The 27456-nt window shown below is 42.1% G+C and overlaps 1 protein-coding gene across 9 annotated transcripts in view; it reads right to left on the reverse strand.

Moving 5' to 3' along the window:
* The window catches only part of MBNL2 (muscleblind like splicing regulator 2), a 146953-nt gene that overhangs the window by 115858 nt on the left and 3639 nt on the right, over window positions 1-27456 (reverse strand). For 5 of the 9 annotated variants that reach the window (XM_045009503.1, XM_045009493.1, XM_045009476.1 and 2 more), the window contains exon 1: window positions 13910-14026. The exons of 2 other annotated variants lie outside the window; for them this stretch is intronic. The gene's annotated coding sequence lies outside the window, so the exon portion shown is untranslated. Of the gene's footprint in view, window positions 1-13909; window positions 14028-24205; window positions 24303-27456 lie in introns of those variants that run through there. 2 more of the 9 variants (XM_045009470.1, XM_045009511.1) reach the window with 2 other exon arrangements.

The following is a 27456-nucleotide window of genomic DNA, read 5'->3' on the forward strand; positions in this document are numbered from 1 at the left end:
GAGACCCAGAGTTAGCAACAGGGACTAGACTCAGTCCAGACCCTGCTGGTTTAGAAGCACATGGGATCCAGCAGTTGGGTCCACTTACAACACAGACTGGTGACCTTCTGGAAGGGGGACTGGGCCAAGTTATATCATCCCCTTCTTGCTTTTGGTTATAAGGAATCATTTTTGTTTTAATTAGAAAAAAACTAATCAATAGATTCCCCAGCCCCTCACCCTGCCTCTTTGCAAGACCATATAGAGCTCACATGCAACTCTCCAACTTGTCCATTCACACTGATGCAGAATGGATGAGCTGATGTTGGATCAAACCCCAAAATGGGATCTATACCAGTCCATCTTCCTATTCATCATCATGATTTTCAAGGCAAATCCCAGAGGGATACAGCTTACTTTTATATCGCGCATCACCCAGATCATTCTCCTAGCTGGATGTTTCATCTACGTCCTTCACTGGCAATCTTATCACATCGCCAAAGCTTTTGGCAATCAAGTGATCACTGACTAACTCCTTAGTAAACATGGTTTGTAATTCGCTAGTCTTCCATCCTAATAATACGTCTGTATCAAAACAAAACCAGTACGATGGAGATGGTTACTGGGTTCAGCCACAAAATACAGGATCTTAAAAATGTAGGGCTGCCAGGGGCCTCAGGAGCTCATCTAGTCCATCCCCCTGTGCTTAGGCAGGCTTAAGTATACATAGACTATCTCTGACAGGTGTTTGTTGAAGCTGATCTTAAAAACCTCCAAGAACAGGGATTCCACAGCCTCCCTTGGTAACATGTTCCAGTGTTTAACCATTCTTATAGTTAGAAAGTTTTTCATAATATTAAACTGAAGCTCCTTTGCTGTAAACTAAACTGATTATTTCTTGCCCTACCATTAGTAGATGTAGAAAGAAATTTATAACTTATCTTTATAACAACCTTTTATATATTTAAAGACCTATATCCCCCTTCTGCCATTTCTTTTCTAAATTTAACGTGTCCAGTTCTTTCCATCTTTTCTCGTATGTCATGTTTTCTAAACCTCTTGTAATTTTTGTTGCTCTCTTCTGGACTTGCTCCAATTTGTTCACATCTTTCTTAAAGCGTGGTGCCCAAAACCGCTCATTTCTGATCTTGTCCTGCCACTTAATATGGAACAGTTGATGGTGACCACAAAACCTGAATCCTCCACTCTTCAGCCTTCCTCAGTGCGCACATTTCACTGTCACACAATAAAGATGGCAAAACCATGGTTCACAGCTTTCTTGGTGAATTATCACAGATGTGTAACAGTCCCATGCTCTCCTCCCCAGATCACTACAGATGACACCCCAGACAAAGACGGAAGTAGAGGTTTTATTTCAAGTTACAGGACCTGTTAACACTGGGAACAGGTGCTATCACTCTGATGATTTGGAGAATCTGTCTGTACTGTTGGTGAATTCTGTCTATGTTCTGTGTTTAGGAACTCTCTCTCTCTTTACCAGACTGCAGCCTCTCTTGTGGATGTGTGGTTCTCTATCTTCTTTATTGTCCTGTTATCATGTTGGACCAGAATTGGAAAAGTGAGTGGCAAAGGAATGACAAAACAGGGTTACTGACCTAAGCACCTGACCACTGAAAGGTAATCAATCTAGACAAAAGACTGGCTCCCAACCAGGAGAACTGGTCTGTCAGGGGAGAGGTCACCTAGCAACAAAGTCAGCTGATAGGACTCTGTTGTCACCTGTTCAGGTGAAACAGGGAGTTACCCAACAGAGGGTCTGGAAGGTCACAAAGGGCAGAAGCTTCTTTGGGTATGTCTATACTACCCGCCGAATCGACGGGTAGTATTCAATCTATCGGGGATCAATTTACCGCATCTCATCTAGATGCGATAAAATCGATCAGCAAATCAACACCCGTACTCCACCTCGGCAGGAGGAGTAAGCAGTGTCAACGGGGGGAGCCGCGGCAGTTGACTCGCCGCTGTGAGGACGGCCAGGTAAGTCAAACTAAGATACTTCGACTTCAGCTGCATGAATAGCATCACTGAAGTTGCGTATCTTAGATCGACCACCCCCGACCTCCGGCCCCAGTGTAGACAAGCCCTTTGTTTGCTTTCCCTCTTTGACCATTTTTCACCAGTTTAAGATGAGGGAAGCTGCTGCTAGAGCCAGATGAGGCAAGAGAGGCAGGGGAGTGGAGACCCTGCCTACCTGAACACAGTTGACCCCCGCAAGGAAAGAGCGAACTAGAGTAAGGGAAATGCGTATAGCATTTATTTTGTTTGTACAGATCTGTGAAAGTCTCACATGATTAAGTAAAGAACAATCATGTGTTAGAATTCTGAGTTAAGTGTCTGTGTGTTACATGCTACACTTATCACTTGGTCCCTTGAAGAGTTAACCCAGATGGCTCACACCTTCAGGGGATGTTCTCTGAGAAGGTGTGTTTAAACTAGGTGGCTGGGGGCGGGGAGGGTCAGCACTGGCCCTGAAGGCCAAAGGCAGGTAGACTCTGGGCCTCCATTTCTGTGAAGGAGTAGCAGACTGACAGCTGAGGTTCAGGAAATGTGCCAGAGATGCCAATAGAGGAAAAAATGCTACAGCCTGCTGAGACCTCGGGATCCATAAGTTTGGATTCCACCACAGTAATCTGGTGGCATTTAGTCAAATCCCATTCCACAGACAGCCTCTATCTGAAGCTCAGAGAGAAAATGCTTCCCTTCAACAACTGTGCAAGACAGAGATTTGGCCAAGTTATAAATGTGCTATTGCAGTCAGTGCAGATGATGACTTCCATAGTCATTTAGTGCACATTTAGTTCTCTCAGATTTTTAGGTAATGACCCTTTTATTGTGATGTGAAACACCGCTATTGAACTTCCCTCACATTTTAACTGATACAAGAAGGCACGGAGATGGCTCGTTTCTTACTTGTTAATTTGATTTTTCAAATACATCTATGCCAGTCTAGATATGCCACCTTTGTTCTGTTGTGTTGGAGGAGTTGGGGCTTACGGAAATTCTGTTTTAATCCCCTTTTTCTTTTCAGAAAAGTAATTTTTGTACTTCTGACAGTGTCATTAATCACAGTGGGAGCAGAGGACCTGCACAATTAAACTCTAACAATTTATTCAGTTTATAGGAATGATGTCAAAATAGCACAGATTTTATTTTCTGTCCCCATTTGCAAGATCCTAGGCATATGCTCAGGGCTGCTAGCCTGTCCCTCCACTCATGCTGCCACGGCTACCCTCTATTTTTAATAGGCTAACTCCAACACAGCTAGCACAGATCTGTCTCCTCGACTAGGGAATTACACTACCAGCTCAAAGTGTAGACATACACTCCAATGGTAGAGGACTTGCAGAAACCAAATTAAAAACAGACCAGATGTTGCCTTTTCAGATTTTGAAACAAAAATGATATTGTAAAAGTCATTAATGTACTAAATCTTCAATTTTATTTTTGTTAGAGTAAAATATTAAAAGAGAATAGACTCAACAACAAAAAACAAAAAACCTGAAATGAAGTATATTAAGACTATTTTGGTCATGGCTCTTTTTAATATTTTACAAGCTCTTAAACCAGGTATGTCTTCAAGTCAACGGGCTTTCAAGCCACTTAACATTTTAAATAAATAGAAATTTCTCCCCACCTGACATCCACTGAGTTAAACCATATAGAATGGAGACAATAAGTACAAAACTTTTCCCCTCTAGCTTTTTTCATTACCCTTTTCACATAGTGACTAGAGCTGGTCAAAACTCAGGGCCATCTGTTCCTCAGGAAGTATCGACATTTTTAAATTTGACAAAATTGATACATTCCTGCAAAATGTTTCAATTTTCCAGCAAACAATTTTTGACCAACTCTAATAATAACCATAGAGATTCAACTCTGCTTCTGCAGATAAAGGCGCAGCTGTGCACCTTTAGGAGTTTATGCATGATTCCGACACCAAAAAGGCCGAACTAGCAAATCAAAAGATGGCTTTGGGCAAGCAGAGTTGCCAGTCATATTTTAATATAAAATCAGAATTTAAAAAAAAAAATAGGAGAATACTTACAGTTATGTTGTTTACTTAAAGAAAAACTAAACTTGCTTACTGCTTTAGTCCTATATAGGTCCCATAATCTATATTACATTAATTTATATTGGACAATTCTTATTCATCTCTCCTAATTCCTATACTAAACTCTAATCTAAAAACTAAATTTGACCATGCACAAATCTCACATTGACGCACCACACACTATTTTTAAGGCAAAGTATTAGGCTGTTCCTAGCAGCAAAGAGTCCTGTGGCACCTTTTAGACTAACAGACATATTGGAGAATGAGCTTTCGTGGGTGAATACCCACTTTGTCGGATGCATGTCCTAACTGTTCCTAGCGCTTCTTTCCTCCAAACAGGTTTTGTGTTTCAAGGTCTTCTTTCTTACAGGCAGATGCACTGTATGGCAAAATTCTTGTCTAAAGAATGAATACTAAAAAAGTCAATCAGGGATAATATGTTCTGTCAATTTTTAAATATCAGAAAGCAAAGAGGTGTGACTGCTGCGATTATGCTTAAGTATGGTTCTACCCTGAAAAGTGACTTAATCAAAATGATATTGTGGGTTTTTGTATTCATTGCGTCTCACTGATTTACATATAAAATTTGCTTAGCTTGCAAGTAAAAAGATTATATCTTTTCTACCTGCCAGCCCCACAAACACACACTCTCTCACTCAGTCTGGGTTCTTTCCACTTCACATATCATTCCCAGGATTAAAGGTTTTGCTGCCCAAATTATGCCCACGTTTATAATATTTGGTTCTAATAGAAAAACCTACTTTATTACCCTCACCACCATGATGTGCAGTTTCTAGAAATCCTAAAGACTCATTTAAAAGCCTTTATACTCATCAGGTAATCCATCTGCCCAAGACTTCAGATAGTAGTAAAGATGGTACCAGATGAGGGCAACAGGACACAACTGTCTATCTATGCTACTCTAAAAAGTCATTATACTCTGAAAAGTTGGGGGCCAACAGAGCCAGACACTTAGGCTTGCACCGTACAGAGAACCAAACAGCGGACATACCAGTGGTAAAGCTGCATCTGACAGTATCGGCCTAGAACAATGTTTCTCCTTGCCCTCTTTGTCACGTCTGGACAGTATCAAAGCTTGGTCGGGGCCACATTTGTTCTTGGAAAAGCTCTGCGACTTTCTAGCTTTACCAGCACTGCAGGAGTCTTTGCCTGTATGGCACCAAGCCAAGAGGTCAAAGCTTCTGAGACAGTCCACCTACTGGAAGACAGGTCTTTTAGGAAGCAGGACCCTGAACCAGTAGGGGGGAAAGAGGCCTAGAGATGACAGGTTATATGACATGGCATACAAGTCTGATAAACACCTGGAGTACCAGGAAGGAGCAGGATAGAGAGTGAGAGGACAGAATGGTTGCCAATTTCCTCCAACATGACCAAAGAGACAGGGATCAGGCTGGGGCACTGTTAAAACAGCTGATCTCTCTGACCGCCACCTGTACCAACTCCAGTGACAATGGATTCTCTTCCATGCTACCATATCCTATAGCCAATGCAGTCACTAAAAATTCAGGGGTTGGGTGGGCTATGAACAAGTCTATGAACTGGAATGATCTGATATACCCTGTGCACTACACCCCTGTAAAGCAGCATACAAAAGTCAACACATTCAACCAGGAGGAGGAAGAACAGGTAGCACAGTTCTGATATCAAGTCCACTACCAGTAAGACTGTAGAGCTTGGACTTCAGTTAACTGGCACTGTTTTGAACACACTTATACTTTATTTCACTTGACACACTTGTAAATAGTTTTTGTGGCCAGGCAGCTGATATGCCTGCAACGGTTTTCTGGATATTTTAGTACCTTTGGTTTCGTTAATAAATTAGTCTGATTGTACAATACACTGGTGCGTGAATGCTTGGAAAAAGAAGGGAAAAATCAGCAAAAAAGTATTCAAAGCTTTCAATAAAAGTTAAAAACTCTTATAATCATATAAAACCAGCAACAAATCAGAAGTACCAAACATATTGATACGTATACAGCATTACAGTCCCCCATGACAGCATCGCATTTCCATATCCACTGCACCTGACAATACAAGGATGTAGGTGCACAAGGCATCCCTTATTTCCCTTGTTTTCCTGGACCCTGTCCCAACAATGGCCTGTATTGGGACTGCAAACCAGCAGTGTTTTGAACCCACTCCATAGGAGAACTCCCACAATAAGGTTCACAGACATTGTACAGGACACAGCATACCATACAGCACTAGCCAGATTGGCTTCCAAATGAGTTGGCAGATAGTGCCATCTTGTCTTCAGCCAATCAAATGTGCACTCCACAACCACTCTGTGTGCAATTAAATGTTCTGCCAGATGCTCTGAGATCTGAGCACAGTTTCATGAGCCACAGCAGTAGAGGGTAGATAGGGACCCATAAAACAACAGTGGGTACAAACACCCTGATAGCCATACCATATAGCAGTAATGCAATTCCTGCTTGTCCACCCATGTAAATATCACATCTTCTCAGCACTCTGCCATCATGCATCTTGCCAGTACATCCCATGTTGGTGTTTATGAACCTGTCTGTGGTTGACCAATGCCTGCAGAACAATGGACAAGTGCTTTTTGCAGCTGACATATTTATCTCCTCCTTGAGGCAGACCAAAACATGGACATGTGAGTGCCATCAGTAGCCTCAGTGCAGTTTCTCTCAAAGCCAGCTATTATTTCAGGTACATTGGCTGTGTCCACCACCTGTGGATAGTCCACAGGATTCATCATCTCATAAACCTCCACCACTACAGTACTGGGAGTGGACTTGCCAACACCAAACTGGTTTGTGACAGACGTGTAATAATCAGGGGTAACGAGCGTCCAGATAGCAACAACAACCTACTTTGGCACTGGTATAGAACCATAGAAATGGAGAACAGGAAGGGACCTTAAGAAGTCTTCAAGTCCAGCCACCTGTGCGGTGGCAGGTCCAAGCAAACCTAAACCATCCCTGACAAGTGTTTGTCTAAATAGGTTTTTTTAAAACCTCCAATGATGGGGATTCCACAACCTCCTTTGAAGTTCTAGTCCAGCGCGTCACTACCCTTATAGTTAGAAAGCTTTCCCTAATATCTAAACTAAATCTCCCTTGTTGCAGGTTAAGCCCATTACTTCTTGTGATACCTTCAGTGGACACACAGAACAATTAATCATAGCACTCTTGTGAGCAGCCCTTAACACATTCGGAGACTTATCAGGTCTCCCCTCAGTTTTCGTTTCTCATGACTAAACATGCCCAGTTTGTTTGTTTTTTTAACTTTCCTCAGAGGGCAGGTTTTCTAAACCTTTTATCATTTTTGTTGCTCTTCTCTGGACTCTCTCCAATTTGTCCACATTTTTCCTAAAGTGTGGTGTCCAGAACTGGCTGGGCCTCACATGTGCCAAGTAGAGTGGGATAATTACCTCCCATCTCTTACATACAACATTCCTATTAATACATCCCAGAATATCATCAGCGTTTTTCACATCTGCATCACACTGTTGACTCATTCAGTTGCCGATCCACTATCACCCTCAAATCCTTTTCAGCAGTAATATCACCTAGCCAGTTATCCCCTATTTTGTAGCTGTGCGCTTGATTTTTCCTTTCTGAGTCAAGTATTTTGGACTTGTCTTTATTGAATTTTATCTTGTTGAATTCAGACCAATTCTCCAATTTGTCAGGGTCATTTTGAATTCTAACCCTATCCTCCGAAGTGCTTGCAACTCCTCCCATCTTGGTGTCATCTGCAAATGTTATAAGCATGCTCTCCACTCCATTATCCAAGTCATAAATGAAAATAGTGAATAACATCAGACCCAGGACTGACCCCTGGCAGGACTCCACTAGATATCCCACCCCCTCCAATTAGATAGAAAACTGCTGATAACTACTCTTTGAGTATGGCCTTTCAACCAGTTGTGCATCCACTTGATAGTAATTTCATCTAGACCACATTTCCCTAGTTTGTTCATGAGAATGTCATGTGATATTGTCAAAAGCCTTACTAAAATCAAGATATATAACATCTACAGCTTCCCCCTATCCACTAGGCTAGTAACCCTGTCAAAGAAGAAAATTAGGTTGGTTTGGCATGATTTGTTCTTATGCGTTCTCCCTCTTTTGCGTGTCCTGGGGTCAGAGGATCGGCTGGAGGGGGTGAATTCCTCACAGAGCTCCATGAAGGTCTGCTTCCTCATGCGGAAGTTCTGAACCATTGATGCTCATCCCAGGTCTCCATGACAATGTATTCCCACCATGTTGTTCTAGTTATTTTGCACCAGAAGTGGCAGTCTGCCCATGAGGAATCCATAGCAAAGGCAGCTAGAGTAGTGTGTAGGCTGTCATGAATATACTTCCCCTCTGAGACCCACTGCTGTCTTCCAAGAGTCAAAAACCGCTGCTGAAATGTCAGCCACTGTCTTGTAGAAAAATCTACTCTTCCTCAAACAGTTCAGTCACAAGCACGAGCAGCTTCATGCCAAGGCCCCAGATGGAGCATGAAGAGCCTAAATTTGTTAGTGGGCTAAAACCAGTTTCCACATAGAGGCTCAACAAGTTCTCCTTCACCACCACTGTAAAACAATTTCTAGAGTGGCTCCAGCAACCAAGGCACTAAGAACCCTAGGATATGCTGCCGGAATCCTATCCCCAAACCCGTGCAACTGCAGAACATGGCCTTGGTACACAGGTAAGGATAGTGTGAGTCTGACAGTACAGACATTCAGAGCTGTTGTTGGCAAGCATATGCCTGCATGCACATGAGCCAGAACACAGGTATACACTGCAGTGTTGACATACCCTTTAAGATGTATGCTGTTCCTCCTTTCCACTTTAGGATTGATTATGCCCAATATCCAGCTGCCTGCTTGACTTGATGGTGGTGTTGCCACTTCAAAGAGCTGCTACCGTGGACAGTCTCTGTGCAGGGAGCAGAAGCCTTTGAAAGTGATGTGGGTTCACTGCACAGTCAGAGTAATGAGGATTAAATTTGGTTTTGAGTTTTTTGGGTGTATTTAAATGCTGGCTACCCAGATTCTGCAGCACGGACACAGCACTTTCAAAGGCTTCCCACTGCCTGCACAGAATGGAGCCACCATGGCAATTAAAGTGTTCTGTAAAGAAGTTAAGGCCATAGAACAGTCTGGGTTCAGAAAGTGCCAAGTAGCAGCAGAGGGACCAAAAAGAACTGGAAAAATTAAATGTGAACTGAAATACGTTTTAATTTGAAGCGACATACAGTCTTGGGAGACAGTAGCACACATTGCTTCTAGAACAAAACTCCACGCATGCTCAGTGCATCCATTAGAAAAGCAGTACTGCAGCACAGCCAATCCACACAAAACCACCATCTACTCCCTTGCATGCACATTTCTTGCCCTTCCATATAAAGGCCTCTTGAGTCTACCCAATAGTGCTGTGGCTGTTACCACACTAGTTGATACTGCAGTTATGTACTCTCCTAATCCAGCAAAGAACTTGTTTTCTATTTTATCTGAGGAAATGGGATGTGGATGTCACCCCAACCTAACCCACAGACACACAAATTAGAGGGCACAGCATGGAGGTCTTGCCCTGATGACTGGAGACTGTCAGATGTCCCCCACCTCATTCCTGGGAAGAGGGCTACGGACAAGTAGGCTGGCTAGAATAGAAGCAATAGGATCACCATCCTCACAGCCCTTACTGAGCACTGTGCTAGCCAGCAATGAGTGCTGCTGTCAAAGAAATCCTAGGATAATTCTTTCAACCTTTCACATAAATAAAATACAAACTAGTGTTGAAGTCCTAAATCATTAACAGAACACATGTGTACACTTCAGTTACAAAAAGGGGTAGGGCCTGACTGTCAGAGAATCCAGAAATGCAGAGTTACAGCTGTTTGTTTACAAACTGTGGCATTTAGTGTTAAATATTTACATATTTGTTATAAACAGCTAATAATAATGCTGTAAACTAAGTTGTATGACAATCACAAAGCTTGTGTGTCCCACTGACTCTTCACAGAGCAGCTACCTCCGGATCTGCCATATCGTCACCACTTCAGCATCAGGAGAGCTCTCTAGTAGAGATCTGCTGGAAACTTTTAAACTAGAAAATAAATAAAATGAACTCCACTCTGGAAAGCAAATTCTGATAATAAAGTGGAAGCCATCACTTAAGTTCTTGACAGCTGACAAACTGCAAAGTCCAGAAAACTGCATATGACAAGTACAAAAAAAAGACACACAAAATGACAGAGACTCAGAAAATTAAAGACAGTTGTGAAAAAAAGACTGTGGGCCCCACGGCATATACAATAACTCATGAAGCAAGTACCTGAAAATCTCAAAACCCTCAGAATCCCATAGGGAAATATTTTGCACACCTAGAAAGAGACACTGGAGAAAATAAAATCCATTCTTTGCTGGGTCTAGATATTGAGGATGGTATTCTATACTGTCTGTTAATAGTAGTAATCAGAATCTACAAAAAATAAAAGTAAATGTGCTACCCAACATTCTATAATTGCCATTCTCACTGAATCCAGAAAGATGGAGAGAAGCCTAGCTGCATCCTATAAAACTTTTAAAACAGAGTAAACATTTTAATTTTTTCCTGATACAGTTCCTGTAACAGAAATACTGACTACAGTATAGACGGTTTTATTAACATATAGATCTCTGCATCTATCTTGTCTCCATTTATGAGCAATATAATATATAACAAGCCTTTTCTCTTTCAGGATGTGTCTTCCACACAGATGTATCTAAAAATTATTGATGAAAAAAGGAAACGAACACAGACTCTGATGAGGAACCATCCGTCCCTATATCCTACTCTGCTTTCTGTGTAGGAACTATACTGTTATAACTTTTCTGTCTTCTTTACTATTTGACATAAACATATCTTGCTTCCCCTCACTTATTTTCACATTACTCATCCAAACAGTGGACAGACTATTCCCTTACTTCCTACTTCCTTGCTGAGTGCTGTTACTTTTTTGGATGCTTCACTTATTGTTCTAGGATGTAGGTAAGTAGAGACTGAGATGTACTTCTGTAAGTATCACCTAATTTGAATTTCGCAGTGTCATTCATATCTACTTTCTTGTTACAGAAGAAATATTAGAAAGTAGAGAGTATATCTGAAGTTAATTGCCAGCTTTATATTTCAAAATAATAATAATAAAAACAGATACATTTAAAAAAAATATCTGATTGTTTTCCTTTTACCTCTAGGACTGGAGCTCAATTGTTTTTCTCCTCTAACAGTTGATGATATCACAAACATACCAGGCCCTATGTACTCTGTGAAAAGCTGGAACCAAATGTACAGGAAGCACAGCTGATTTCTGCACAGCACTATGCTACTGCTGAAGCATATATACTATATGTATCCTAAAACTAAGTTCCCTACAAATTAATAATTCGATTTTCAATCAAAACAAACACTGCATAAGCTCATACAAGAGTAGATATGCACCAGTAAATACAACTTCACATTACTGAAAAAAATTGACTAAACTTGGTTTCACCATAGCCATGGTATATAAAAAAATGACTACATACTATTTCTAAGGGCCAGATTTTGCCATCCTTACTCATACCAAGTAATAAGTTACTCCACGAGTAGTCCCACTAAAATCCATGGGGCTACTCATGGAGAAATGTACTACTAAACACAAGTAAGGTTATTAGAATCTAGTCCCAAATAAATTTAATATCAAGTATTTACATGTTCATTACAAATAATTTCAATATTTTTCTCCCAGCTATACCATAAGACTAAAAGCCCACCTAAAAGTATAACTGATCTGTTTTGTGTGGGAAGGATCTAAAAGGGAAGGTTCATGCTTGTATCCTTGAGGAGAATTGTTTGTTTTTTAAACACACACAAAAGCAAACTCTGTATGTGAAGAAAATTCTGTTCGTGAATCTTACATTATATTTTGTAGTTTAGAGGAGATGGAACTATTTATTTAAGTTTTCACAGATAGTTTTCCTCTAGGTTGCTTGATGCATTCTCCATGTATGTACACAGAAATATTGCATTTAAAATTTAGGCAGCAATTGGAAACATTGTTGACATAATACCAATCTGTGACATTAGAAGTCTTAATGACTCTCTATCCTTTTATATTTAATAATACATTTGTTAAAATTAAAGAAACACATTGTTACATTAACTCAGATGAGTTAAGCATTTAAAAGTTACAAGTTTAGAACATAATAATCCAAAACTAGTGTCAACTGCTTTATCCAGCATTTAGCAGGGTATTTTCAGACATGAACCAACTCCTGCCCGAAAAGAAAAAGAAAAAGAAAAGAATAAGTGGACCACGAAGAATTGGGAGATAACATCAGAAGTTTTGAGCTAGCGTCTTGTACTTCTCCTTAAAGGTACAAACGGTACGTCTATAAGAATCTATATAATGTTGACCTTTAAAAAATAGTTTACCTTGTTACTAGTGCAATCATTCAAAACCTCTTCTGAAAATTACACTATTGCTAATGTTTAGAGGGAGTAAGAATGTTTTTAAATCCATTTTCTTCTTTAAACACATTGATATTTACTGTTCATCAACTCAATCTTAATTATTTCACATCTGTGGGTAACAGTGCTTTGAGTAGTAATGCTTAGATAATATAACAGGCATTAGAGAAAAAATAAGAGAAATTCTCACTGCTTTACCTAAAGTCATTACAATGATTTTTTTGCTTGTTCTTTTAAAATTATACTACATCTTGTATACACAGGAAATTCTGCAGTACTGCAATGTTTTGGAAGACAGAGTTAATTCCTGTTGCTATCTATGGGTTTGATCGTGCGAGGGACTGAGTAACATCAGCACCCACTGAAGTCAATGGAAGTGGAAGAAGCTTCGCACCTCACAGGATTAGATCCTATATTTGCATACCTCTCTTGCAATGTTCTGGTGAAATTTACTATAAACTCTTGCTTTCATGGTCTAACAATACAGTACAAACTTCCCATTCCATGTAAAATTTAATAGACTTCTGTCCCAAATACCTCCTTTCCTTCTCATTGCCAAGACCATTTAATATAAATCTTCTCCATTGCTTCCTCCTGCTAGTTTTCAGCAAGAAAGTTGATATTGTTCAGCATAGTGAAAGCATTGCTTTAAAAGCCAGTCTGCTCATTAAATTATTCTGCTGGCTGTGTGTTCTCATTAAAAATGTATAAAGATCAGATAATTGCAGTAAGTATTATTAACCTTGATTTTCCTGTTTTAGATTAAGGTTCTACTTTTAAACCTAAAACAAAGACCTGGAAATGGCAGGGAAAATGTTCAACTAAATGACAATATCTAAAACTCTTTAGAAGCTTGCCTTAAGAACACAGCGAATCACTGTGTATTGAAAAAACACTTACAGTCCTTCATACAAGTCATAGTGGAATGACAATCATGTTTTTAGTTCAGACATTATACTAGCAATTGCTTAGAACAGACATGTTCCAATTCCTTCTGAATCTTCAAACATATCTACTGTAAACTTTATTGATTTTTAGGTTAACCAATTGCCTTTATTAAACCAAGCAACCACTATCAGATGAAAACCCAGCTAAGAATCCAATTAGGCTAACAGTATTTTTTGAAACATACCAAGCCATTTCCTTTTTTTAATGGTGTTATTTTGAATGAAATATACATACACTTGTGTTCTATTTCTCAAGAGAACAATTTACATTTTAAAAATTAATTCACTCATACAAGATCATATAAAATTCACATTTCACCTCCAAGGACTACATAGGCCCGGAGAAACCTCGTTTCCTTGACTCCCAAGCAACACATATGGTATGCAGCATACTGCAGCAAACTCTTTAAACATTCAATAAAAGACAATGATCCTCTTACCTTGTTTAGCTCTGTCTATTCGACATATTTACAATGTGAACAGAAACGTATGATATGGTCAAGTGACCACATCTTTTCCTTTGCATCATTATGATAAGTAATTTTCATGTAAAATAATTATCACCCTATTTTTTTGTACTCTGAAAGCCTTATGCCTTATCTGGGGATTTTCTCTCAGATGATGAAGCAAAGACACAGCCTGAACTCTGTTGCTGAAAGACTGCAGCCCTTCCTTCTACAAATCCCTCCCAGCATATGGTACCCAATCACACACAAGTTCGTCAGTTCTACTGGTCTTAAACTGGTTGTAATAGGATGATTGACAAGGCAACACAGCACTTCTGAAGTGTAAAAACAATGCATCCATACTGATGTACAAGAAATTTCCCTCTCACAGGAAAGCAGTGTTACCAAGGAGATAAAGTGACACCTATATGAAACAAACCACCACTACCATACTTGCAGTCAACATTTGCTATGGTATGGTTTTAAAAAGCTTATGTTAACACGAAAATGTATTATAGAAAATAAAAAGAATTGCAGAAGTGAAGCAATGCTTCATCTGTTTTGTCACTGAGATTTATTCATGCACTGTATTCCAAATAATTTAGCCTTCAAGTTTGTTTTTTAAAAAATACAGACAAAAACATCTATCCTGAAATGTAAATATGTTTACATCTCAATACTGCATAACATTATTGTTTAGTGTCTGTGATATATATGTGATATCTTTCACAAGATATCAGACTTTTGTGTACAGTTATGGAACACTTACAATAAAAATGCAATCAATAATATATTATCATTTTAATGTACTTGGCAGGCATAGGGTCAGGGTCACCAGTACCCAAACTATCTTCAGTTTGATTAGACTGCACGTGCTGTCCATCTGCAGTGAGGTTGAAGTATGTCATTTCTGAAGACTCTTAGCAATCGTCAAGTCAAAATTTTAACACTGACTGCTGGACCTTCTACATCAAAGGTGGGCAAACTACAGCCCGCAGGCCATATCTGCCCCGCAAGACCCTCCTGCCCGGCCCATTAGCTCCTGCCCTGGGAGGCTAGCCCCCAGCCCCTCCCCTGCTGTTTCCCCTCCCCACAGCTTCAGCTCACTGAGCCGCCAGGGCAACACTCTGGGAGGCAACGCAGCTGCAGAGTCGCAGCCTGACCCGGTGCTCTGTGCTGCGCAGTGGCATGGCTGGCTCCAGCCGAGCGACACGGCTGCCTGTCCTGGTGCTCTGGGCAGCGCGCTGTAGTGCCACCAGCCCCCGGTACTCCAGGCAGCGCAGTAAGGGGGCAGGGAGGTGTTGGAGAGAGGGCAGGGGAGTTCAGGGTGGTGGTCAGGGGTGGGGGTATGGACAGGGGTTGGGGCGGTCAGAGGGGGGAACAGGGGGATTGAATGGGGGCAGGGGTCTGGGGGGGCAGTCAGGAATGAGAGGAGCAGTTGGATGGGGCAGCGGGGGGCAGTCAGGGGCAGGGGGACTGGGGGCTGTCAGGGGCAAGGAGGGATGGATGGGGCAGGGGTCTGGGGGGGCAATCAGGGGACAGGGATCGGCAGGGTTGGATGGGGCAAGAGTCCCGGGGGGGCCATCAGGGGGCGAGAAGCGGGGGGGGGGTCGGCTAGGGGACGGGGGCCAGGTCACACCAGGCTGTTTGGGGAGGCACAGCCTCCCCTAACCGGCCCAGCCTCCCCTAACCGGCCCTCCATTCAATTTTGGAAACCCGATGTGGCCCTCAGGCCAAAAAGTTTGCCTGCCCATGTTCTACGTGAAGCAATAGAGGTGCTAAATCATGTACCAGCTTCCTCACTTTAAAACACAAATGCTGCTAGAATGCCATTATGTTCTACTGCAACAGAAAACCGCAGCAAAAGGAGACAGTGAATGAAGGGTTATGTTTTTTAAAAAAGGAACATGAACTTTCAATTAATTAAAAGCTAAACATGTAAAAATATAAGAAATCTACAGTAGTGCTGTGCTGTAAACAAATGTGAGTCCTTTTTAGAAAAATACATTAAGCCAAATATATTTTAAACTGTATAAAAAAAAGCTTAAATATATGAATAGACAAGGCAAAAACAAAGCTCTCATTCATTTAAAAGTTGTAACCCAAGGCCCCTTTGTTTATTATTGACTGTTTTGCATATCTGAAATGAAGCATTTCCAAAACCCATTCTTCTTCTATCCCTACAGTTAAAACTTTCTTCAGGCCTCATCACCTCTCCTCTTAATTACTGCACTCTCCTCCTCTCTGGCCTCCATAAAATGCAAATTGCCCTATCCTTGCCCCTCATAGCTGCTGTGACTATCTTCTTTGCCCACCAATCTGACCACAACTCCACCCTTTCTTCCCTTTGTCTCCCTATTCTGGCTTCCCCTCCGCCAGTGCAGCAAGTCCAAGCTTCTTATCCCAGCCTTCTGGCATCTCTCTGCTCTCTTTCCTACCAGTCCACGCTGGCCTCTTTTCTGAAACAGCCCCTACATTCAGTCAATGACAAAAGCTTTGAAGTCCTATTTATTCTCTTTCCCCATATGCATCTCCCCATGTTCTTTCACAATAACCCCTGCAACTAGCACATCCTTCCCAAACTGGTTCACAGGCCATATATTCTCTCCACATCCAGGTACCTCCTTGAGACCACCTCCGCAGCCAGTTGAATCCAAAAAAGTTTGTGGAGTTACTGGAGATAGCCTATGTTATAGATGGAGCTAGCAGCACCACCTATTTATTACATGACCATATTTTCAGATTCTTGTAATAGTGCCAAACTTTAACAAGGTGGGCTGAAATTCTCCATCCGGAGCATCTGCCTCAGGCTGTAGTGGGTTGTTTTGTTTCCCCCCGTTTGTTTTGTTTCCCCCCGTTTGTTTTTTTAAATGTTTCGGCTAAAATGGGTCAGACATTTCTAAGAACGAGTTTAGGGGAAAACATGTTTTGCAATGTTAAAAAATCCTTACAATCATTTTGTTGAGAAGGTCTAGCAACCCTACACTTTGGACAAGGACATTTGGCAGGCAACTGGCCTTTGTACCAAGGATGTACCTTTTGCTGTTGCAATGAACACCTGCCCAAATTTGCATGCTACATCTCCTGTATGTGACTGTACTACACACGTGTCATCTCCATACCTCAATTCAGCATGTTCCAGTCTGGGGATACAGGCGCTCAGAACTTTCCCTGCGATTGCTGTTCAGGGCTAGGGTAAGAGACTCTCTCTTCTGTACTCTCATTGACCCTCCTGCTGGCACCTAGGCAATGTGAAGGAGGAAGGTGCCTCTGAATACTGAGGGAACAAGCGCCAAAGCAGATGTGGTGGAATGAAGGAGTCAAGTGGGCCAAGCAGCCATGGGCAGGGTGGGGGAGAGAGAGCCTGAGGACCGGGGAATGAAAGATGGAGGGGAAGAACTGAGATCCTGAGGGGGTGGGGGGGAGCAGGGCAGTATAGAGCTGCCTGGGCAAAGAGATTGCAACAAGAACCCAGGGAAGGGGCAAAGGGCTGGGATTTAGACAGCCCCAGAAGTGAGGCGGGAACTGCAACTGGCTAGGCAATAAGACTGGGAGTAGGTGGGAAGAGACTGGGTCAAGAAGTCTGAGGAGCGGAAACTGGGACTGGGTTACAAAGGAGAATATACCTGGGATAAGGACCGGGGCGGGGAAGAGACATGACAGTAGTTGGATGGAACGGGGCAGAAGAGTCTTTGAACACAAGACCAAACTCCCCCACAGAGCCTGGAATGGAACCAAAGGTCCCTGAGTCTCACCATTCCTCTGCTGTCAGCAAACAGCTGTGAAACCCACTGACAAAGCATGTGTCTTATCCCTCTCTGGTGCTGCTTCACACAAAAAATGACTACTTACTACTCTGATATCAGTTATTGTTAGTTCATGTGGCTAGTACGGGGCACATGTTTTTAATAATGATTTGAACAAAATAAAAAGATACCAAAGGCCATCTGTTAAGTATGAAGTTCTCAACAGGACAGATATAACTTGTTTATGTAAGCTCTAACTGTAATACTGGAGGAGTTGAACTGCTAGTAGCAATAGCTTAAAAATGTAGGAAGAGTTCCCTAATATAGATAAGGTCCCAAGTCAGACAGTGGTCTGGGAGAATGACCATCTATTTAAAGAGACACTGTCACATCTTACTTGAACAAAAACTTAAGTTTTATAAAACTAAAACTTTCAACACTTTTTTTCTTAATTCCAGCTGAAAGTCTCCTTGTTAACAAAAGATTTCCTCTACCATGTTTGTAATCCAAACATGGCAATATTTGTCCTGCAGGAGAACCAGTTGTGAAACAGACAATTTTATTTCCATTATGAGAGATTCTCCATGCCGAAAGATAATGCAAAATGTGAAGAAACATCCCAGTGAAAAACAAACTTGTGTTCTGAAGTTTCACTTAACTGAAAATATTATAATGTTGACAAGAACACATATGTTTAAAATATGGGATTAAATTCTTAGCTGATGTAAATCGGTATAGTTCCACTATCAATTTATACCAGGTTGGAATCTGGCCCCATATTTCTGAAATATAGATTGCGTCCATTTACTTCAGCTGAGAATCTTGCTCATCATTATTAAACTGTGAGTGTTCCTTTAAGTATGGAAGTGCATATTCAACATAATTGATTACAACTTAGTCATTGTATTTGTGCACACCCTCTTTATCTTCCAAGCTGTTCAACAACTCTCTGGTTTGCTACAAAATTAATTGTAAAAGGAGAATTTTTGCAGGACAACTAATTTCTTACTGAAGAAGTTAATGTAAAATAGATAATATACAATAAACCCATTAAAATAATAAATGTAGGGTCTATTAATAGATTTATACGAGAGCTGTGTTTTGGAAAACAATTCTCATTTTCTTTGAGACAACTGAAAATGCTGTTTATAATTCAATAAACCATCAGTCTGAAAATTAATCCTTAAGAGTTATTAAAATTGAGAGCAAACATGAATTGTATTTCTTTACCCATTTCAGAAAAGACCCTTCCAACCATAGTCCTGTTTTCTTTAGTGCTATGCCATCTAGTTAAATGCAAAACAAAAATTCTTAGCTAGCTTCAGCTGTTGCACATTATGCAACAACACAGTTTTATGACTCACAATGAATCACACAGAAGTACAAATACTATTTAAGACAGTCATGTAAACAGTAAGTCAGTGAGCCAGGGCTTGACAAATGCATTTACCAATGGTGAGTAGAAAAGTTCCCTCATTACAAACATTGGGATAATGTGCCAGCTATAGTACCCTGCACAATGAGGAACAATCTGGTTGAGGACTCTGAGTGCTATTCTAACCCGAATAGTGCATAACCAAAACTTTCTTAAAAATAACCAAAAACCCCCATGTTTGTAGCCTGTAAGGTTGAGAAGAAAACCTTTCAAATGTGAACTGAATGTAAAGCAATCAGTGTAGCACTTGTCTACAGAGGGGGTTTAGTCCATACTCATTTGAGTTAGTGCTGATTGAAAATGCCTGCATACACACAATGCAAACCCTTAAAGTGCACTAACTCCCTACCCAGTGCAAATTCTGGAGTCTTCTTTCAAACTATACTAAAGCTGATGTGAATTGAATTAATGCAGATTTACTTTTTATGTGCACATAATTCTTCTTCCTCACTACTTTGGCGGTACTCCAACTGCTATCCTACACTGCTTTTGTGGGTATCCGTGACTGACTTGTTTATATGTGTAGCCTCCACTACTCCAGAGTCAAGTTGACCAGAGGTTTAAATTCTGGCATGGGACCAGAATCGATCCATTTGCTCCGGGATTCAAATATGTCAGCATAACAGCATTATAGTGGTATTACTCCAGCAGTCTTACAACATGCCTCGAGCAGTCTCTTGGAGCCGTGGTGAGATCCTTAATCTCCTCGCTATCTGAGAACAAGCAACTGTGCAGGCAACTCTTGTGACCAACCACCACAATAAGAAACGTTTTGTGGGGAATCTCAAAGCTGATGCCTAAGAAGGGTCACAGCTAGAATGCCTACCAGTGCCATATAAAGAGTGAACACCCGAAAAACCATAAGGGATAACAAAAAGCCTACTGGCGTGCATGTGTCCAGTCCATGTTATAGGCAATTGGGTAGGAGTTTTTGTAAGGAACACCACAACAGAACTCTGGGCCCTTGTGAACAGTAGTATTCCGCCACTTCCACACTATGGCCCCTGTAGACAACAAGTGGGACAGTGAAGCGATCTCCCCGAACAGCCAAGCTCTCTTCGGAACTCACAGCCACCCAATTCCCAGACCCAAATCCAGCCCAGGACACAGGAGGAAGATCCTATTGAGGGGACCTATCTTCAATTTATTATTATGCTAGACTGCTGTGTTAACTTCAGTGCCAGGTGCCTCATAGCCACTGCCATTATTGATAAATGTGAGCTAGAAACCTTCCCAAGTCTCAATCCCCTCCCTCCCTCACCCAATGCGGTTTGCCTTCATACTGCCCCAACCCCTCCCGCAACACAATTTCAAAATGGCGGCTGGACCAGCCAGGCAATCAGCTTTTGTCTTGTGCTGAAGCCCTGTCCATTATCTATTTTCAAACCCATCCACTTCTCATCTATGAATTTCTTTGTCCCTCCCTACATCGCTCCTTCCTGGTAAATGCTGCATCCCGTCCCCACACCCCTAACTCCATTCACATGCTCAAAACTTGCAAGGTGCAGGCTCAGACAGCCTCTACTTCCCCTCCCCTGCCTTCCCACAGAACATTCCATAATGATACTATTTAGTTGTGTGAAATTCAAATGTTTATTGAAACAGCCATTACACAAAAAAAAGTTTAGTTAGTATTCACAGCTTACATGAGGTATACCTAGGTGTGGGCATTCGGGCTACTGCTCCCTGCTCAGGTACAAACAACCTGTTACAGGGATTTGTACAGGAAAAGACATTTAGGTTAGTAGTAGCATAGCCAGGCAGCTCTTAATGGCTTTTCATCAGGTTACATATTTCATGGGGGGGATGGGGAAAGACCTGGGAACAGTAAAGGTTTCAAATAATCAGTGCAGAACCCAGGCTATTTTCTCTGAACTTTCTGAATGTCTGCAGGGGACATTAAACAGAATACAAGACTGAGAAATTGCTCGACTTTAATCCAGACATTCTGTGGGACAGCTGCACCACCTTTGGCATAGCTCACAACTCCTTCTCCTCCTGCAGCTTTATGGGGGGGTGGGATGAGGGAGGCCATCTAGGTAACTTCACAGCATCTCTAACTGGTCTGCCCTTTTTACCTTTCTGAATAAGACCATTCTCTGCCTCTCTGTCATCAGGAATCAGGACAATCTAATGGAAATACCGAGGGGACTACTATCCTGCCCCCACTAACCTCTCAGACCTCTTATAATAACTGAAGACCCAAACCAGGAACATCTCAATCTTGCCCCCATGCACACACCACTTACCATCGGAGGTTTCCCCAAGTCTGGGATGAACCTCAGGGAATGGAATTCAGAAACAGAGGACTAAAAAAAAATGCTACGATTACTTCTATGAAAATAGTTGTAATATGAATAATAACCGCTTGCTTTTTTCTCAACTCCTCAGGACCTCCAGCAGCAACACCCCCCAGGACAGGGCCTTTATCAGCAGCTGAGCAGCTGTCCAACCTGAAGGGGAAGAAACAGAAGTCTAATTTCTAAGTAGTCTAAGTATCGGCGGGTAGCGATCGATTTTTCGAGGATCGATATATCGTGTCTCATCTAGACACGATATATCGATCCCCGAACGCACTCCCGTCGACTCGGGAACTCCACCGGAGCAAGCGGCGGTAGCGGAGTTGACACGGGGAGCCGCGGACGTCGATCCCGCGCCGTGAGGACCCAAGGTAAATCGATCTAAGATACTTCGACTTCAGCTATGCTATTCACGTAGCTGAAGTTGCGTATCTTAGATCGATACCCCCCATAGTGTAGACCAGCCCTAAGAGTGACATGTCCGGAGCCCTCTTACAGGCTCACAAAAAGAACTACAGAGAGCTGGATGGTGTTTTTTAAATATGAGCGGGAGAAAGATGGGCAACTATCCAGAGGCAGAAATTAAGTGGCTTGGGACAGCGCTGCCATAACCAGAAATATCATGAAGACAGACGGGTATAAAAAAAAAGTTATTCGCAGAGGCAATGCACAGGCACAATGCTCTGCTGGAACACATGCTGCTATTAGGTCCTCAGTCAATGAAGTGCCCTCAACTAGGACTGAGCCATGTTCTGAAGCCCCTGGATAATACAGGGTATTTGGGAACACCAGCAGATGTTCCCTGCTGTAGCCCCACTGCTGTACTCCTGCAGAGGTCAGTCCCCTTCCCAGTACCGTCACAGAGAAGCGTGAACATCAAAATGTGGGAGCCCAGTACATTCAAGCCATTCAATGCACTTGGCAACTTTGAGCCCCAACTCTCAACTCCAGAAAAACATGAACCAGCAAAAGCAAGACATTCACACACCTGAGAACAGGAGAGTGCCTCCCACCCGTTGTTGTGTGCTGCTCCCCTCCACCATTCTTTATTTGAATTTCAGACTTCTTCATATTAAAGTTGTGTCTCATGTTGTTACAATCACTATGAGCAAAATTTTTAACATTTTCCAAGTAGAGAAAGCCGCTGGGGGGCTGGGCCGGTGTGTTTACCTGCCCCGTCAGCAGGTCCGGCTGATCGGAGCTCCCACTGGCTGCGGATCGCTGCTCCGGGCCAATGGGAGTTGCTGAAAGCGGCGGCCAGTAAGTCCCTCGGCCTGCGCCGCTTCCAGCAGCTCCCATTGGCCCGAAGCAGCAATTCGCAGCCAGTGGGAGCCACAATCGGCGGAACCTGCGGACGGGGCAGGTAAACACATGCTACTTCTGCGACCAATGAAAGCAACTCCAATGCTCACAATCCAACACTGCTCCCAGCACCACCCCCACAACCGGGATAAGTGCTGGACATACATTTCCACATTTGAGCCTGGGGCCTGAAAAAGAAAGGCACCCCTAGCAGAATTGCCCTAGTGGTTTATGCTTTCTGGCAGAAGCCTTGATGGCTGATCATATCACCAAACAAGTCTCTGCACCTCAGCCTCCCCTGTTAAGACTCTTCCCCTTACTCTCACAAATACTGTGCAAAAATACAACACAGAGATATAACCTTAGGGAAAACTTTGTTGTACCATAAATTTATGTCTAGCCATAAGACAGCATTGCCTTGCTTTCAGAAGGCCAAATGCCCATTCCGCTGTCATTCTGCAACTATGCACACAATCATTACTGCCTTCTGTCTCCGTGGCCTGTAAATTACTACATTAGCTACAAAAGCAGAGAATAAACTGGTCTCCCCAGATAACCAGAGCAATCTCCACACCATTAATAGCCATAGTGATCCTGGGAGCAAACTATCCATTATGCATTAAGGTAAACAAGCATGAGTTCCAAAAGATCCTAGCATCGTGGACCTTTGCAAACTACCCTACATTTAGGTTTGTAAACCTGCCACAGTGGTCAGCCAGGCCTTGGAGCACCATGGAGAAATATCCCCATCTGGTTATAAACTCCAAAGCCGAATGTGGGTCAAATGATAGGCACACACGTGTCTCATCGACTGCCCCAATACAATTTGGGAACTCCATCCATGAAAAGCAGTCAGTCAATCTCCTGTGCATTACCAAACTTCATAAACCAGTGAAACAGTACCTTCTGCATGGCAGCACACACCTGCATGACAACAGCCCCAGTCATCTAATTCTCCATGACAGCAATTCAAAAATGGTACTAGCCCACCCAAAAAGGTAGGAACTATGAGACAGAGAGTGGATTTTTTAGAGTTTGACCCCAAATCCCAGAGTTTCATTGACCTCCACTACATTATCCCACAACACGCAGTGAAGAAAAAAAACCCAGAATGCACATAGCTCAGCAGCAAAGTAAAGCATTTTGGGGATACCCTCCCGAAATGCTGCATGCTTAGTGCACACCAGGCTCCTGCTGTGTGTACATAATGATGCAAACTGAAAGAGAGTACAGCTTTCCTGTGTACACCCTATTAGCATGTCTACATATTGTGCACCATCTACTGTGCGCCAACTCAGTGCAAACTAAATCCCTCCTATAGAGAAGCCCGTAGTGTCATCTTCCTGGGTCCTGTAAGGAACTCACACAGCCAGTGCAGGGTTTGTAACTGAATTGCTATATCTCACCCCATATTGGCTGTTGCTCACAAGAGGGCATTCCATACCTGGTATGTAAGAATTCAGCTAGTGCCACTCAGTGTCTGCTCAACACAAAAGCTGCTCCTTACCCATTAGGTGCTGTGTTGTGCTCTCGGAATAAGCCTGGTGCTGCCTCAGCTGAATCTGAGCTTATTGTGTTACCCTGTTCCACGACAGGTCAACAGACAGACATCTGAAAACAATGCAAAGATGTGAACTGTCCATATTCCGGATCCTCACCCTACTGAACAACAGAGTTGTATAGTGAGACGTTCTTCCTGAAAACCACCTTCACCTCAGCTCTCTGCTTCTACTCAAACCAGATACAGGAAGAAAAAAATCTGATGAATCTATCTAATAGGAGGATCTGCTGGCTTCCACCCCTAAAATCCCCTTAGCTGTACACCATAAGATCCCTTTAGTTTTCAGAGCATGTGTATCTGCTGCATGTGTTCCCCAATTCCAGCTCCACATCTTGGGAAGCAAAAATCATGTTGATTCTACATGATGGCCCCCAAGGCTATGCAGAGAGAGCAGGATTTGCCTGCAATGGAGGTTATGAATTACCTTCATTTAACTAAACTAGGTGTTAATTCTGGAATGTCTCTGTTACTTAGTTTTACCTCCAAAATATTTTTATGTGCTTGCATCTTCTGAGAGGCTTCAGCTGTCCACCTCTTATCCATTGCAAATTCTGCATGAAATTTAAGCACTGTCAGCAGCCAGCATGAATCTTAGGCTAGTGGTCTAATGGACAATTATCGAATGACCCATTAAATCTAAAAGCATGTTTTCTTAAGTATTTATTCAGCTCCAAATCCAAAAAGATGAAACCTAACCAACCATATTTTAAATTTCCCCATTCATTTAGTAAGAAAAATATTGACTCACTTTAGCAACCTGATTCAACTCATTTAAAAACTATTCTATTATTTTCATGAACTTTTGGGATGTAGATTTAAAATATAAAAATTATACAGATACATATTTCTGCGGGTAGGCACCATTTGCTTATAAACTGCCACTGAACTTATCAGTCTGGGCCTGCTGTGTTGCACCCGGGTTAGCTGCTCAGGGGTGTACACTGGACACAGACAGCAGCCTCCCTGATTTGTTCTGTCAGCAGAGGGAACACCTATCGCTTCACAGAAAATGAGAGTCAGCTGGCTAGTTTTGGGGTTTTTTAAAGTGAGATGTGGAGGGGTGGACTCCTGGGCCTTTACAGTGATTGGCAGCCTGTATGTATGAGAGGGGACACCCCAATGTGATTAACAGGGTATCTAGGCAGAGGGGACAGGCAGAGGGTATTTAAATAGAAGGTTTTCTTTCTTTCTCAGAGGTGAGGGTAGGAGAAAGCTATGACTTCTAACCAGCAACGAGACATTTGGTTAACAGGCTGTTTGGGGCAGTTTACCAGTTTGTGTACACTTAAGCAAATTTTTCTTTCTGTCATGCTAGTTTTAAATAAATCACTTATTTAAATGCAAATTTATTTAAATAAATCACTATTGTTTGGTTTTGCACCAAACTAATTCTCATCTCAAAAAATGCCCTTTTGATTTAGCTTGCTTGATTGCTGTGAAGTACTAGAGTACTTTGTATAGTGCCTTTCATATATTAAATTACCTATGATCTCTTGCGTAATTACTCTACAGAATAACAGCCATATGCACAATCATCTACCTTCACCTGTTCCTGTTATCACCTTAGGTTGATGGAAATATATACTTTGTCTACACTTGCAGTGGCATGTTGGGTACATTAGTAACACACCTTAGCAAAAGGAAAGCTGCATCCACCCTTACTGGGGTGTGTACCTACATGTGGCAATGAAAGGCTTTGATGGAAGGGAGGCAGTGGGGAAAGGCTCTGGCAGCTCCGCCCACCAGAGTTTTTCACTGCAGCGGGCATGGCTTCCACAGCAGGACATTGCTAAAAAATAGCAGTGAAGAGCTGAGCAGCACTGCCTGGGCATGTAGAAAGCAGAGTAGGGCACTATTAGACTAACCAGTGCCTCACCATCTATGCTGCTATTTATATGTGTGCTGGCTGGGTTTGCAGCATTGGTATTCTATATTCTGTCGTAAGTGCAGACCTACCAATAGATCAGAGATGACTCTGCACAAACAACAGGAATGTTTTGCACCAAAGAAGTAAAAGCAAAAGCTACAAAGACCAAGGAAATAGAGTCAATATAACATGTCAGCAGTACAAGCAGCAGACCCTGGGACAGCTACATGTGATGACAGTATGGCTCAAATAGTTTACACTAAGGCTATGTCTACACTAGAGACCTTACAGTGGGATAACTATCAATGCAGCTGTCCCACTGTAAGGTCTCTCATGTAGCCACTCTATGCCGACGGCTAAGAGCTCTCCCATCAACATAATTAAATCACCCCCCAACGAGCGGTAGTAGCTATGTCTCGCTGACATAGCACTGTGCACGCTACCACTTATGCCAGTGAAATTTATGTTGCTGAGGGGGGTGTTTTTTCAATAAGTGGTAGTATAGATGTGGCCTAAGATTTAATTCCACCGCTATCAAAATGTATATTATGAGAAATTGTATCAGAGTCAAAGTTCATGCAATACTTCATTCACTACCTATTAGGATTACAAAAGAGAGATTTACTCCTATCAACAGAGTTCTCCAAATGGATGGGCTCTATTTCCTAACCCTTTCCTTCCCTACATCATGTGCACTACCTTCTCTACATTTTCGGCTTCTTCCACTCTCCATAAAAATAAATTTAATTAATTAAACAGAATTCCTCATCAACTAATTTGGATATCCCCTTCTAACAACCTGATAGCTACCTCTGAGAAAAAAGCACGTTGATAGTTATAAGATACAGGATTTTCACAGGTCATACCCTGGACTGATCTTCAGTGTAGATGTCAATACTGAGAACACTAAATCCCACCCCCTCCCTTGGACAATGACAGACCATCACCTCATTACGGCCCCCTCCCTAGGACTACCCCAGGAACTAAGGACCATCACAAACCTCCCCAGCTTCTGTTCCAAGTGTAAGGTGCATTTTCTCTAATACAAATACACAGCAACATTTTTTTTTTTAATACCTACCGAAACAAGACACTCCACTGCACACACTTCTCCCCTAGGAAGAGGATGAGAGAAGAAACGTGATGGATGTTATTCATGTTGTTTAATGCACTATTGGAAGGCATTCAGATACTATGGTGATGAGTGAAATACAAGAACATATATAGAATAGTAACGTTGAGATGCAACAGACGCCATTGTCAAGAGCATTCTGACAATACTGACTTTTATATCATTTCAGCAGACATAGTCACAAGGTTATTAGAGTGC

Source organism: Mauremys mutica, chromosome 1, assembly GCF_020497125.1.
Source record: "Mauremys mutica isolate MM-2020 ecotype Southern chromosome 1, ASM2049712v1, whole genome shotgun sequence".
Lineage (NCBI taxonomy): Eukaryota > Metazoa > Chordata > Testudines > Geoemydidae > Mauremys > Mauremys mutica.